Raw genomic sequence first — 14,320 nt, 5'->3', positions numbered from 1 at the left:
AGGGAAACCCCATTAAGCTCTCAGCAGATTTTTCAGCAGAAACTTTACAGGCGAGAAGGGAGTGGCTAATATATTCAAAGTGCTGAAAGGAAAAAATCTGCAGCCAAGAATATTCTATCCAGCAAGGTTATCATTCAAAATAGAAGGAGAGATAGAGTTTCTCAGACAAACAAAAATTAAAAGAGTTCATAACCACTAAACTACCCCTGCAAGAAACATTAAAAGGTACTTCTTGAGTGGAAAGGAAAGGCCATAAGTGAGAATATAAAAAGAAGGAAGCACAAAAGCAGTAAAAATAAGTATGTCTGCAAAAATCAGTCAAGGGATTCACAAAAAAAAAGGTTGTAAACTATGACATCATATACCCAAAACGTGGTGGAGAGAGGACTAAAGAATGAATTCAAACTTAAGCAAACATCAAGTTAATATAAACTGCTCTATGCAGAAGATGTTATATATGAACCAAATTGTAACCACAAAGCAAAAAATAAAGAGAAAGGAATCTGAGTACATCACTAAAGAGAGCAAACAAACCATGAAAGAGAACAAGAGAAGAAATATCAGAGAAAAACCACAAAAACAACCACAAAACAAGTAACAAAGTGACAATAAATACATATCTATTAATAATTACTTTTAATGTAAATGGACTAAATGCTCCAAACAAAAGACATAGGATGACAGAGTAGATAAAAAACCAAGACCCATCTCTATGTTGCCTACAAAAGACTCATTTCAGACCTAAAGACACAGGCAGATTGAAAGTGAATAGACACAGGGTGCCCGGGTGGCTCAGTTGGTTAAGCATCCAACTTCAGCTCAGGTCATGATCTCACAGTTGGTGATTTCAAGCCCCGTGTTGGGCTCTGTGCTGACAGCTCAGAGCCTGGAGCCTGGAGCCTGCTAACAATTTTGTGTCTCCCTCTCTCTCTGCCTCTCCCCTGCTCATGCTCTGTTTCTCTCTCTTTCAAAATGTTTTATTTAAAACATATTGTTTTTTAAGTTTATTTCTTTATTTTGAGAGAGAGAGAGAAAGAGAGCAAGTAGTGGAGGGGCAGAGAGAGAGAGAGAGAGAGAGAGAGAATCTCAAGAAGACTCTGACTGTCAGCATAGGCCTGACATGGGGCTCGATTCCAAGACCCTGGGATCATGACTGGAGACAAAAAGCAAGAGTCAGACACTTAACTGAATGAGCCACCAAGGTGCCCCAAAAATAAATAAAACATTTTTTAAAAAATTAAAAATAAAAAAGAAAGTGAATAGATGGAAAAGCATTTATCATGCAAATTAAAGTACAAAGAAAGACAGAGTAGCAGTACTTGTATCAGACAAAATAGACTTGAAAACAAAGACTTTAACTACAGACCAAGAAAGATAGATCATTGGATAGATGATCCAAACCTAAAATCAACAAGGTAACAGTGGCTTTCAATGTCACAGTGGACCAGATGGATCTAAAAGATATATTCAGAACATTCTATCCTAAAACAGAAGAATACACATCATTTTAAAGTGCATATGAAACATTCTCCAGGATAAGTCACTCATCTATTAGGCTACAAAATAAGTCAATAAATTCAAAAACACTGAAGTCATACTATACATCTTTCCAACCACAATACTTTGAAACTAGAAATCAAACAAAATAAAATATTTAGAAAGAGCACAAATACATGGAGGATAAACAGCACATTACTAAACAATGAATGGGTCAACCAAGAAATCAAAGAGGAAATATAAAAAATACATGGAGACAAAAGAAAATGAAAACACAAATGTCAGAAATCTTTGAGATGCAGTAACAGCTTTTCTAAGAGGGAAGTTTATAGCAATACAGGTCTACCTCAAAAAGCAAGAAAAATATCAAATAAACAACATAATCTTACACCTAAAGGAGCTAGCAAATGAACAACAAATGAGCTTAAAGCCATCAGAAGAGGTGAAATAATAAAGATTAGAGCAGAAATAAATGATATAGAAACAACAACAACAAAAAAACACAATAGAACAGATCAATGAAACCAGGAGCTGGTTCTTTGAAAAAATTAATAAAATTGACAAGTATCTAGCCAGACTTATCAAAAAGAAAAAAACAAAGGACTCAAATAAATAAAATAACAAATGAGAGAGGAGAAATAACAAATGACACCACAGAAATACAAACAATTATTAGAGAATGTTCTGAAAAATTATATGCCAACAAGTTAGACAACCTAGAAGAAACAGAAAAATTCCTAGAAACATATAACCTCCCAAAACTAAATCAGGAAGAAATAGAAAATTTGAACAGATTATTAGCAATGAAATTGAATCAATAATCAAAATACTCCCAACCCCATCAACTGATGAATGGATAAAGAAATTGTGGTTTATATACACAATGGAGTACTATGTGGCAATGAGAAAGAATGAAATATGGCCCTTTGTAGCAACATGGATGGAATTGGAGAGTGTTATGCTAAGTGAAATAAACAATACAGAGAAGGACAGATACCATATGATTTCACTCTCATATGGATCCTGAGAAACTTAACAGAAACCCATGGGGGAGAGGAAGGAAAAAAAAGAAAAAAAAGAGGTCAGAGTGGGAGAGAGAGCCAAAGCATAAGAGACTGTTAAAAACTGAGAACAAACTGAGGGTTGATGGGGGTGGGAGGGAGGGGAGGGTAGGTGATGGGCATTGAAGAAGGCATCTTTTGGGATGAGCACTGGGTGTTGTATGGAAACTAATTTGACAATAAATTTCATATAACAAAAAAATTAAAAAAATAAAAAAATAAAAAATAAATAAAAACAGCAAAAAAAAAAAAATAATCCCAACAAACAAAAGTCCAGGACCAGACGCTTTCACAGATGAATTCTACCCAAATATTTAAAGAAGAGTTAATGCCCATTCTTCTCAAACTATTCTGAAAACTAAAGGAGGAAGGAAAGCTTCCAAATTCATTCTATGAAGGCAACATTACCGATACCAAAACCAGATAAAGACACTACAAAGAAAGCAACCTATATAGGGCCAATACATCTGATGCACATAGATGCACAAATCCTCAAAATACTAGAAATTGTATCCAACAATACATTTAAAAAATCTTTCACTACAATCAAATGGCATTTATTCCTGGGATGCAAGGATGGTTCAGTATTCACAACTCAACCAACGTGACACATCACATCAACAAGAGAAAGAATAAAAACCATATGATCATTTCAGTAGATGCAGAAAAAGTATTTGACAAAGTACAACATCCATTCATGATAAAATCCCTCAACAAAGTAGGTTTAGAGGGACTCTACCTCAAAATAATAAGGGCCATGTATGAAAAACTCATAGCTAACATCGTACTCAATGGAGAAAAACTGACTCTCCCCCCAAGATCTCTTGACAAGGATGTCCACTCTCACCACTTTTATTCAACATAGTACTGAAAGTCTTAGACACAGTAATCAGACAAGATAAAGAAATAAAAGGCATCCGAACTGGTAAGGAAAATAAAACTTTCACTAATTGCAGATGACATAATACTAAGTATAGAAAACCTTAAACACTCCACCAAAAAAATATTAAAACTGATGAATGAATTCAGTGAGGTCAAAGGATACAAAATCAATATACAGAAATCTTTTGCATTTCTATACACTAATAATTGAAGCAGCAGAAAGAGAAATTAAGAAAACAATCTCATTTACAATCAGAACAAAAAGAATAAGATATCTAGGAATAAACTTAACTATGCAGGTGAAAGACATGTACTCTGAAAACTATAAAATACTGATGAAAGAAATTGAAGACTACACAAATGGAAAGATATTCTATCCTTATGGATTGGAAGAACAAATATTGTTGAAATATCCATATTACCCAAAGCAATCTATAGGTTTAATGCAATCCCTGTCAAAATACCAACAGCATTTTTCACAGAAGTAGAATAAATAATCTTGAAATTCACTGGAACCACAAAATAACCCAAATAGCCAAAGCAATCCTGAGAAACCTGTAGATACCACAATCCTAGATTTCTAGATATATCGCAAAGCTGTAGTAATCAAAACAATACGGTACTGGCACAACAATAGACACATAAATGTATGGAAAAGAACAGAAAGCCCAGAAACAAACCCATGATTATATGGTAGATTAATCCTCAACAAAGGAGGCAAAATATGAATGAGAAACACACATTCCTTTCGCAAATGGTGTTGGCAAAATTGAACAACTATATCCAAAAGAATGAAACCAGAACACTTTCTCATACCATACACAAAACTAAACTCAAAATGGGTTAAGGACCTAAATGTGATACCTGAAAACCATAAAAATCTTAGAAAAGAGCACAGGCAGTAAGTTTTCTGACAGTGGTCATAGCAACATCTTTCTAGATATGTCTTCTGAGGCAAGGGAAACAAAAGCAAAAATAAACTGTTGGGACTACTTCAAAATAAAAATCTTCTGCACAGCAAAGGAAACAATTTACAAAACTAAAGGGCAACCTACTGAATGGGAGAAGATATTTACAAATGACATATCCAATAAAGGATTAGTATCCAAACATATAAAGAATTTATGCAACTCAACACTGTAAAACCAAATAATACAATAAAAATGAACAGAAAACATAAACAGTCATTTTTCCAAAGAAGACATCCAGATGGCGAACAGACACAATAAAAGATTCTCAACATCACTCATCATTAGGAAAATACAAATCAAAACCATGATGAGATACCACTTCACACCTGTCAGAACAGCTAAAATAAAAAACACAAGAAACAAATGTTGGCAAGGATGTGGGGAAAAAGAAACCCTTGCACACTGTTGGTGGGAATGCAAACTGGTGTAACCACTGTGGAAATAGTATGTAAGTTTTTCAAAAAATTAAAAATAGAACTACCAGGGGCACCTGGGTGGCTCAGTCAGCTAAGTGCCCAATTTGGCTCAGGTCATGATCTCACAGCTCCTGAGTTTGAGCCCTACATTGGACTCTCTGCTGTCAGTGTGGAGCCCACTTTGATTACTGTCTCCCTCTGTCTCTGCCCCTCTCCCACTCATACTTTCTCTCTGTCTCAAAAATAAGGAAAAATATTTTAAAAATTAAAAAAAAAGAATTACCATATGATCCAGTAATTCCACTACTAGGTATTTACCCAAAGAATACAAAAAGACTAACTTGGAAAGATATATGCACCACTAAGTTTATTGCGCAACATTATTTACAATAGCCAAATCTTGGAAGCATCCTAAATGCCCATCAATAGATGAATGGATAAATAAGAAGTGGAATATATATACTCAAACATTAATCATCCATGGAAAAGAATGAACACTTGCCATTTGCAACAACCCAGATGGGCCTAAAGAGTATAATACTAAGTGAAATAAATCAGAGAAAGACAAATACCATGTAATGTTACTCATCAGTGGAATTTAAGAAACAAAATAAAGGGACAAAGAAAAAAAGAAACTGAAAAATAGACTCGTAACTACAGAGAACAAACTGATGGTTACCAGAGGGTAGGTGTGTAGGAGGATGGGTGACATAGGTGAAGGGATTAACAGTAGACTTACTGGATCACTATATTGTACACCTGAAGCCAAATCACATTGTATGTTAACTATACTGGAATTAAAATTAAAAATAAATAAAAGCGTATAAGGTACCACAGTATTCCAAAAGAATAAAGCATCATGAACAAGTGACTTTTTTCCACGAATGCTCAGATAGACCAAAAATATTTCTTCATATTAACAGATAAAAATGAGAATAAAAAAATCTCAGTACATGGTACAAAAGGCATTTGATAAAGTTCATCTTTCATTTCAAATGAGTATTTTTAGTAAAATAGGAACTTAGGTATACTTCATTTTAGAAGGAATTCAAGTATACTTCTTTTAATGATAATATGTATTATTTGAAATCAAAAGCTAGCACCATGCTCAACAAGGAAATATTAGAAACTTTCACATTAATTTCTGGGTTTGGAAAAGGTGTCTGTTTGCAATAGTTATTGCAAATAACTATTATGCAATAGTTATTGTATAACTATTAGTTAATACAATAGAAATTAGAAATAGAAACTAGAATTAAGATGTATAATTATTGGGGCACCTGGGTGGCTCAGTCGGTTAAGCCTCTGACTTCAGCTCAGGTCATGATCTCACGGTTTGTGAGTTCGAGCCCCACATTGGCTCTGTGCTGGAGCCTGTTTCAGATTCTGTGTCTCTGCCCCTCCCCCCGCTCATGCTCTGTCTCTCTCTCTCCTTCAAAAATAAATAAACATTTAAAAAAAAATTTAAGATGTATAATTATTTGAAAGGAAATAGTAAATCTATCATCATTTGTAAATGAATTTTATTTTCTGTCTAAAATCTTAATAAAATCTACTGAAAACTGATTAGAAACATAAGAAAACTGCAAACTAGTTATATATATATATATATATATATATATATATGTGTGTGTGTGTGTGTGTGTGTGTGTGTGTATGCTTTTCTTATATATTAATGAGAATTAGAAAATAATTAAATGTAGATACAATTCATAACAGCAACATCTCCCAAACATTCAACTGTAATTTAACAGAAGGTGATCAAAACCAATACAAGAGGAAAATTCTTTATACTCTAGTGAGGAACACAGACATCAACATGAATAAATGGAGAAATACACCTAATTCCTAGGTGGGAAATTTAAATATTATAAGGGTATCATTTCTTCCTAAATCATTGATTCTCATATATTAATATTCCTAATAAATCTTTCTGTGAGAGTTTGTCAAAAATAAATATTTCTGAGCTCTGGAGATTTTCAGTAAGTTTGTGGTTGAACAAAGAAATCTGCCTTTTTAACAAGCATTTTTGGTGCTTTTGATATGATTATTCTATGGACCATATTTTGAGAAACTCTGCCCAGAAATAGTCTAAGAATCACATGCAATTATAATCAAAATTCATAAGCAATTTCTGATGGAATATTTCACAAGATAATTCTGAAGTTTATCCAGAAGAATGCATGTGAAAATATTTGGGGAAAACATCTGAAAAGATGAAAATGAAAAGAGCTGTGGTGTTGGGGAGAGTAGGAGATTTAATCTGATATTAAGACATACTATTAAATTTTATTATATATATTGTATTAGTTCAGAAATCAACATCTCAATGAATAAAGGGGACAATTAACAATCAAATTCAAGAATATAAGGGAAAAGGTGTGCCTAGGTGGTTCAGTTGGTTAAACATCCAACTCTTGATTTTGGCTCATGTCATGATCTCAAGGTTCATGAGATTGAGCCCCACATCTGTGCTGTCACTGCAGAGCCTGCTTGGGATTCTCTGTCTCCCTTGTCTCTCTGCCCCTCTTCCCCCTCAAAAAATAATACAAAAAAAAAGAATATAAGAGAATGAATGATAAAAGATAACAGAGAAAGGCATATTATTTAAAAATAGTGTTAGGATATCTGGCTATCTGTTTGGACAAAACATTCTCACATCAATTCTTATTCTCCCTCAAATCCAGATGGATTAAAATTCTCAACGTAAAACACAACAAAACAAAAAGACACCATAACATTACTAGTACCAAATGTAGGTGAATACTTTCTGTCATCTTTCTTTGAGAAAGGACCTTCTAAGAGTGCCGTGAAAACCACAACCATTGTTATATTTTATTATAAAACAATTTTAAAATAATTGGTTAACTAAAGAACATATATGTTTAAAATATAAGCAACAAATAGGAAACTATGACATCCGAGAGCTTTCAAGAATCAAGAATAAGATGAATTCCAATGAAAATAATGCAAAAGGGATGTTAAATAGGAAATTCACGGAAAAAATGCAAATGCCCAAAAACTGACTTAGAGAAATATAAAAAAAAATAATAGTTATTGTTTCTCTCACATTAGATTAGCAAAGGTGGAATAGATTGAATTAAATAAATAAACTGTATTTTTGAGATTGGGGCAAACATATGAAAAATGTAGGCATGTACATTTATAAAATCTCTCTGGAAAGCAATATGAAAAATTTACAAAATGGACTTGATTTTTTTTTTCTGAACAATGTTATTTTTAGGGCTTTATATTTTGGAAATAATTACAGGTATGTATAAAACTTTGTTTCAAAGAATATTCACATATAGCATTGCTTCCAGAATAAAACAACTTGCAGTCTAACAATAGGTGGTGTGTTAAATAAATCATTGTTTTCTGGGGCACCTGGGTGTCTCAGTCAGTTAAATGTCCAACTCATGATTTCCACTCAGGTCATGATCCCACGGTTTTGTGAGTTCGAGCCTCGCATCAGACTCTGTGCTGACCACCTGGAGCCTGCTTGGGATTCTCCCTCTCTCCTGTCCTTCCCCCAACTTGTTCTCTCTGTCTCTCTCAAAATAAATAAATAAACTTTAAAAAGTATTGTTTTCCTATATAATACAATACTGTAGAGAGAAATGGGTAACAGTAAAGATGTGTGAATCATACAGACATAGGTTAAATACTTGTTCCCCAATTTTTAGCTCTGTGGCCTTGGCCAATTGATTTAGTTCCTTTATGCCTCAGTTTCCTAATGTGAAATGGATATAACACCACAAATTCATAGTATGGATGTAAAGATTAACTTGAGAGCTTAATGGAAAGTAGTTTACACAATGTCTGACAACTACATTTTAAAAAATGACTTCTATGATGATGATGCTTTAACCTTAAGCTATTAAAAGGTAAGTAGATCTTTATTTTCCATAGAAAGATGTTGCTCACACTGTTGAGTTAAAAAAGTGGGCTGTGAAATAACATAGATGGTTATGATTCATACATACGGAGTGTGTGTGTGTGTGTGTGTGTGTGTGTGTGTGTGTGTGTGTTGTGTATCTTTCTATCTCTATAGAGATAATTCTATTAAATAATACCCTTACCTCATTGATAAACTTTTAACACACAACAAAAACTTAGCATCCAGGTAGAGACTGTAGAGTATATTTAAAGAATGATGATCTCTCTATCCCTTAAAGGCAGGATTTGTACATTTATATACATATGTGTATATGTGGATTGGAGAAGGTATAGTTCTACCTCCAAATAGGAGAGTAATAAATTAATAAAAAAAAAGAGGTAAATAAGATGAAATGTAGTGTTGTTTATATTCCAAAGAAGGCCAGGGATAAATATTCTTTTACATTCTAAATATTTCAAATAACTTTGTAAACTTTACTAATTAATTAAACAATAATGTCTCATTATCTAATTTGGAGAAAAAATGAGGAAGAAAAGCTCAGAGTACGAAAATACAATAAAGAGAATAGAAGTTAGAAGAAATCAGGGAATGAAAGCTGAACATAGAGGACAGGAATCTAGAGATGTGGAGGAAAAGCAAAAGAAGGAAGAAATACAAGAAGAGATCTGTAATTCTGGCTGTGTCCCCAAGTCAAAGGGACAGGCAATGCATCTTTTATCCTCTGAGACCCTAATAACATTGTAACTAATACGGCCTTTCCAGATACCTTCTCTTAGTGACTGTATCTCACACATACACAGTTGTGTACATGGCATTACTCCTTGTCACATATACACACCACATGCTACATGTACTTGCTCACTCTCAGCTTCACAATATATTACATAAACACACAGACATCCACACACTGCAGGTATAGTCACTGAAGTATTTAATATTCTTATTTATGTACTCTCATGGCCACCAAATCTTTGACAGTAACAAAAGATGTCACAGAGTAGGTACTGAGCCAACTGTATACTGACCAAGGCTGGATCTTTTGGGAACCCACCATGCATGACTTGTATGTGAAGGATACCGCAGTATGGAGTGTATGTGTGATGGCACCAGCAGTGGGAGCTAGTATCCTCTTCAGGACTAGAAGAAGCACAACACTGATTATAATTGGCCCCACTCTCCGCCTTCTTGCCCTAACTCACCAGCGGGTTGGAGGCAGCACTTGCTGGCGTTCCGAGAACAGTGTACCATATGGTCCTGATTCCTTCACATCTCTTAGACCCATAGAACATTTTAGAGCAAGGAGCTTTTGATGGGATACCTCAAAGCAAGATTCTTGTTTTCCTTCCAGACCCTTGCCTATTCAGTGGGGGATGGTGGAACAAAAGCAAGCTGAGAGAAACAATGAAGACTGACAAATGAACAATGAAGGCTGACAAAGGAGGGAAAGAGAGAATCAGGCAGTTACTTTTCAACAGCAAGAGGCACGGCCTCTGTGATCTCTTTGGAAAGAGCCCCATCCCTGAAGAAGAAAGTCTGGAAAAAGATTTGGAAACTGGGATTCTGGAGAACAGTGGGAATAGAATTGTTGTCTCTGGGAGTCTAGCAAGGAAGAACATTGATGTGTAAGACAGTAAATGACAAAATTTACCTTTCTCAACACCATGCCCACCTCCCAGTCCCCAGTTGGTACTGAAGCTTCCTACAGACTGAGGCCCATCAGCAGCTTTCCCACTCTCACCTTAGGGCAGAAAGGAGGCAGCAACTGGGCTGCAGGGTCATGGGTGAAGGAATCACGGGTCAACTGTGGGAGGGGATGATTTCTGTAGCCTGAAGGTCCAGTCTTGAAGGACAGCACCAGTTGTGGGTTCGCTCCTTAGCAGTGCCTCCCAAGACCTGCACTAGAGTCATCCTAAGAGTGTGACTCCACCCCAAGCCTTTCTGCCTTACTTAATTCAAGGCACAAACTCCAATTCTCCTAGGTCCTAGTTCTGAACAGAGCATTTTTTCTTCAAGGAAATATTTAAAGGTGAGGTCCTGAGAGTATGTAAACAAGGCATTCCCTGGAGCTTTAAAAGCCCTCAACTTTATTACCTTTCCATCCTCTGAGACATTGTAGGGCACTTGGTGTTTTATTTGAAGTCACAGACTAAAGTCTCCAACTCATACTAACACCCCTCTTTCAAACCTTACACCACTATCATTCCAAATGCCATCAGCAGATACATCCTCAGGGGCTCACAAGTTATCAACCTCGTGTTTTCATTTATATGGTCATTAAATAGAAATGAAATGAGCAGATACTGGATTGTCTGGATGCCAACTTTCTGAGTACTACAACTTGATTGTGGGGATTGCACTTTGATTTTGGTTATGGTTGTTTTGATGCCATATGATCACCGTAAGTGGTGGAGTTGAATTTGGTTAGCATGGTCTTCATATCAACGTGATAATAGGAGTTCTGAGTCAGCTGTTATATCAAAGTTGTTAAATTTACTGGACATCAAGTCAAAGCTTTTCTTTTGTTGGAATAATTCACAAAGGACAATCTTATAGAATGAGACTTTTAAACTATTAAATTCAGACTTTGGTTTGGCCACATAAAAATTGAACTATTCCTATAATTCTCTCAAGCTAATGAAAACATTTGTTAAAAGATAAACTTTAGATCCAAATGATGCATTCATATTATCTGAGGGTCAAAAGATGTAAGAGAAGAAGGTAGAAGAATCAAATGGTAGTACGGCCTTGTAGGATTAAAGGAAATGTCCTGAAGCTGTTAATTCCCCCAATCATATTTCAAGTGGCAATTTAGTTTCAGCAAAACATCATTTATCACATTAAGGAAATGCTAGTAATTTGAATTTTGTTGTTTTATTGGCTTTGTGGCTTGACTTACACATTATTTATAGTTTAGTTTTGATTTCACAGCACATAGAAATCTAACTCATTAAAAACAAATGCATTATGTTCCATGGTATAAATATGCCATAATTTATTTAGTCATATCCATATTAATGGACATATGGATTATTTCCAATCTTTAGACATTAAAATAGCACCACAGTGAACCTCTGTGAACATATATCTTTATGTCCTTGTTAAATATATTTGAAGGATAATTTCCTGAGGTTTAACTGCAGGATCTTTAAAATGTCAATAGATATTATCAATTGCCCTATAAAAAGTTGTATTAATTTACACTCATCAAACTTATATGAAAGTTCCTATTTAGTTATACCTTTACTAATTAATTTGGTATTGTGAAACTCTTCAATTTTGTTAATCCATTAGGTTACAAAATGGTGTTTCATTGCTAATTTATTATATGATACTTTATACTTGAAAATGAACATAATTTATTATGTTTATTGATCATTTTCATTCCCTTTTTTCTGTGAAGTGACTATTTCCTTTGCTAGTTTTCTTTTATTGGGCTATTCAACTTTTACCGCTGTGTAAAACCCTTGAATATTATGAAAAATTGGCTGTTTGATTTTGTCTTAAAAATAAGTCTTTTTCTACTTTGCCTTTTCTGTTTTGTAGATTTTTGTATCACATGTTTATAATCTAATCTAGGCAAATCAATCAGTCTTCTCCCTTATGACTTGATTTTTGTGTTGATATTTGAAAGGTCTCTGCTGTTAAAAGGTTATGTTTTTTAAAAATCATCCCTTTTTTCTTCTAAGATTTTCATAATTTTGCTTACATACACAGCTTCATTAAATATTTATATATCTAGAATTTATTTTGACATGAAGAATGCTGTAGAGATCCTGCTTTTTTCCTCACAATGGTCACCTAGCACCATTTATGGGAAAATTCTCATCAATTCTAAGTGTCTTTTATATGAGATACTAAACTCTTGCTATTTTTTTTTTTTTTTACACTTGGTAGTCTGTTCCTTTACTGACTTTGTATTTCTGTACAAGTACCATGCAATCTTAATTTCTCCTGTTTTTTGTTTGCTTGTTCTCCAGTGTGGAGAACTGAGTTAATTCTATTTTTCAGTATATGACATGTTGTATGGTTAGTGATTTCAAAGGCCCTCTCTCATTTATTTATGCATTCACTTTATTGTTTGCTTAATATACACCCATACCTCACTCCCATTGGCCTCAGAAGTACTCTAACGTATGCAGTGCTTTTATTATGTCCTCAAAAATCATTTTTTACTTGTGCATATATTTTTAATTTATGTAAATGATATTGTTACATGCTTCTTTGTTTACCTTTTTCACTTGGCTCTGAGTCTTTAAGATCATTCGCAATGCCATATGTTCATCTAGACTTGCTCCCTACTGCTGTGCAATATCCTTGGTGCACATCTCTTGCATTTTCATTCATTTCCTTTCCTAGTGAAGGATGCCCAAATTACACAACACCTTACCAACACAAATAACAGAACCACAAATATTACAGGAGTATACCATATGACTATATCATTCTCTGTGTAAGAGTTTTTGGCTCCATATTTAGCAACAATTGTTACATCATAGAATACGTACAGGCATAGATGACCAAGTAATACTAGATTCCTTCCCAGAATGGCTGTACCTCTCTACATTTCCCAAATGTAAATGAGTATTCCTTTATCTTCTACTTTTTCCCAACACTTTCTAATTTCTGCATGCCTAATAGGGGTAAATAGATACCCCTTTGTTGTTTTAATTTGTATACTTTTCAATACTAATGAAGTCGAATATTGGTTTATATTCTTGTAGCCCTTTGAAGTTAATTTTTGTGAATTCCCTTTTTATATCTATTTTTTTCCATTGGGGGTTTCTTCCTTTTCTTCTTGATTTTTAGAATTTATTATAAATTCCTGATATTAAGTTCTTATGTCTTATTTGTTTTACATAATGCAAATATCTCACCCATTTTCTCATCTTTTAACTTTGTTCATAATGTTCTTCGTTGAAGACAAATCCCAGATTTTGAGGAAATCAAATTCATGAAATTTCTCATTATGGTCTGTGCTTTGGAGGTTCCTCACTCTAGGTCATAAAGATGTTCTTTTATATTTTCTTCTACAAGGTCATTGCTCTATTTTAACTTTTAGATATTTAATCCATTTATTTTCTTTTATTTTTTAAAGGGGAAGATAATAACTTATTATCTATCTATCTATCTATCTATCTATCTATTTATTTATCTTTGAGAGAGAGAAAGCATGTGAGAGTTGTCAAGGGTCAGAGGGAGAGGGAGAGGGAGAGAGAACACTAAGCAAGTTCCAGACCCTGCGCAGAGCCCTTAACAAGGAGCTCAATCCCATGACCTTGAGGTCATGACATGAGCAGAAGAGTCAAATGCCTAACTGGCTAAGCCACCCAGGTGCCCCCGTATTTAATCCATTAAGAATCTACATTGTTCTGTCATGTTAGGTAGAAATCCAGTTTTATTTTTCTCTAGGTAGTAAACTAGTATTGACTAATACTATGTAGTATTTAGTGGTAAACTAGTATTTACCAATACTGTTTACTAAACTATTTGTCCTCTTCCTAATGATTTTTGGAATTAACTTTGCTTTGTACATTAAATTTTCACATAGGTCTATCTATGAGCTCTCAATTCTTTTCCACTTATTATCCCCCC

The sequence above is a fragment of the Felis catus genome, chromosome D1 (assembly GCF_018350175.1).
Source record: "Felis catus isolate Fca126 chromosome D1, F.catus_Fca126_mat1.0, whole genome shotgun sequence".
NCBI lineage: Eukaryota > Metazoa > Chordata > Mammalia > Carnivora > Felidae > Felis > Felis catus.
Note: the sequence above shows the minus strand (reverse complement) of the source record.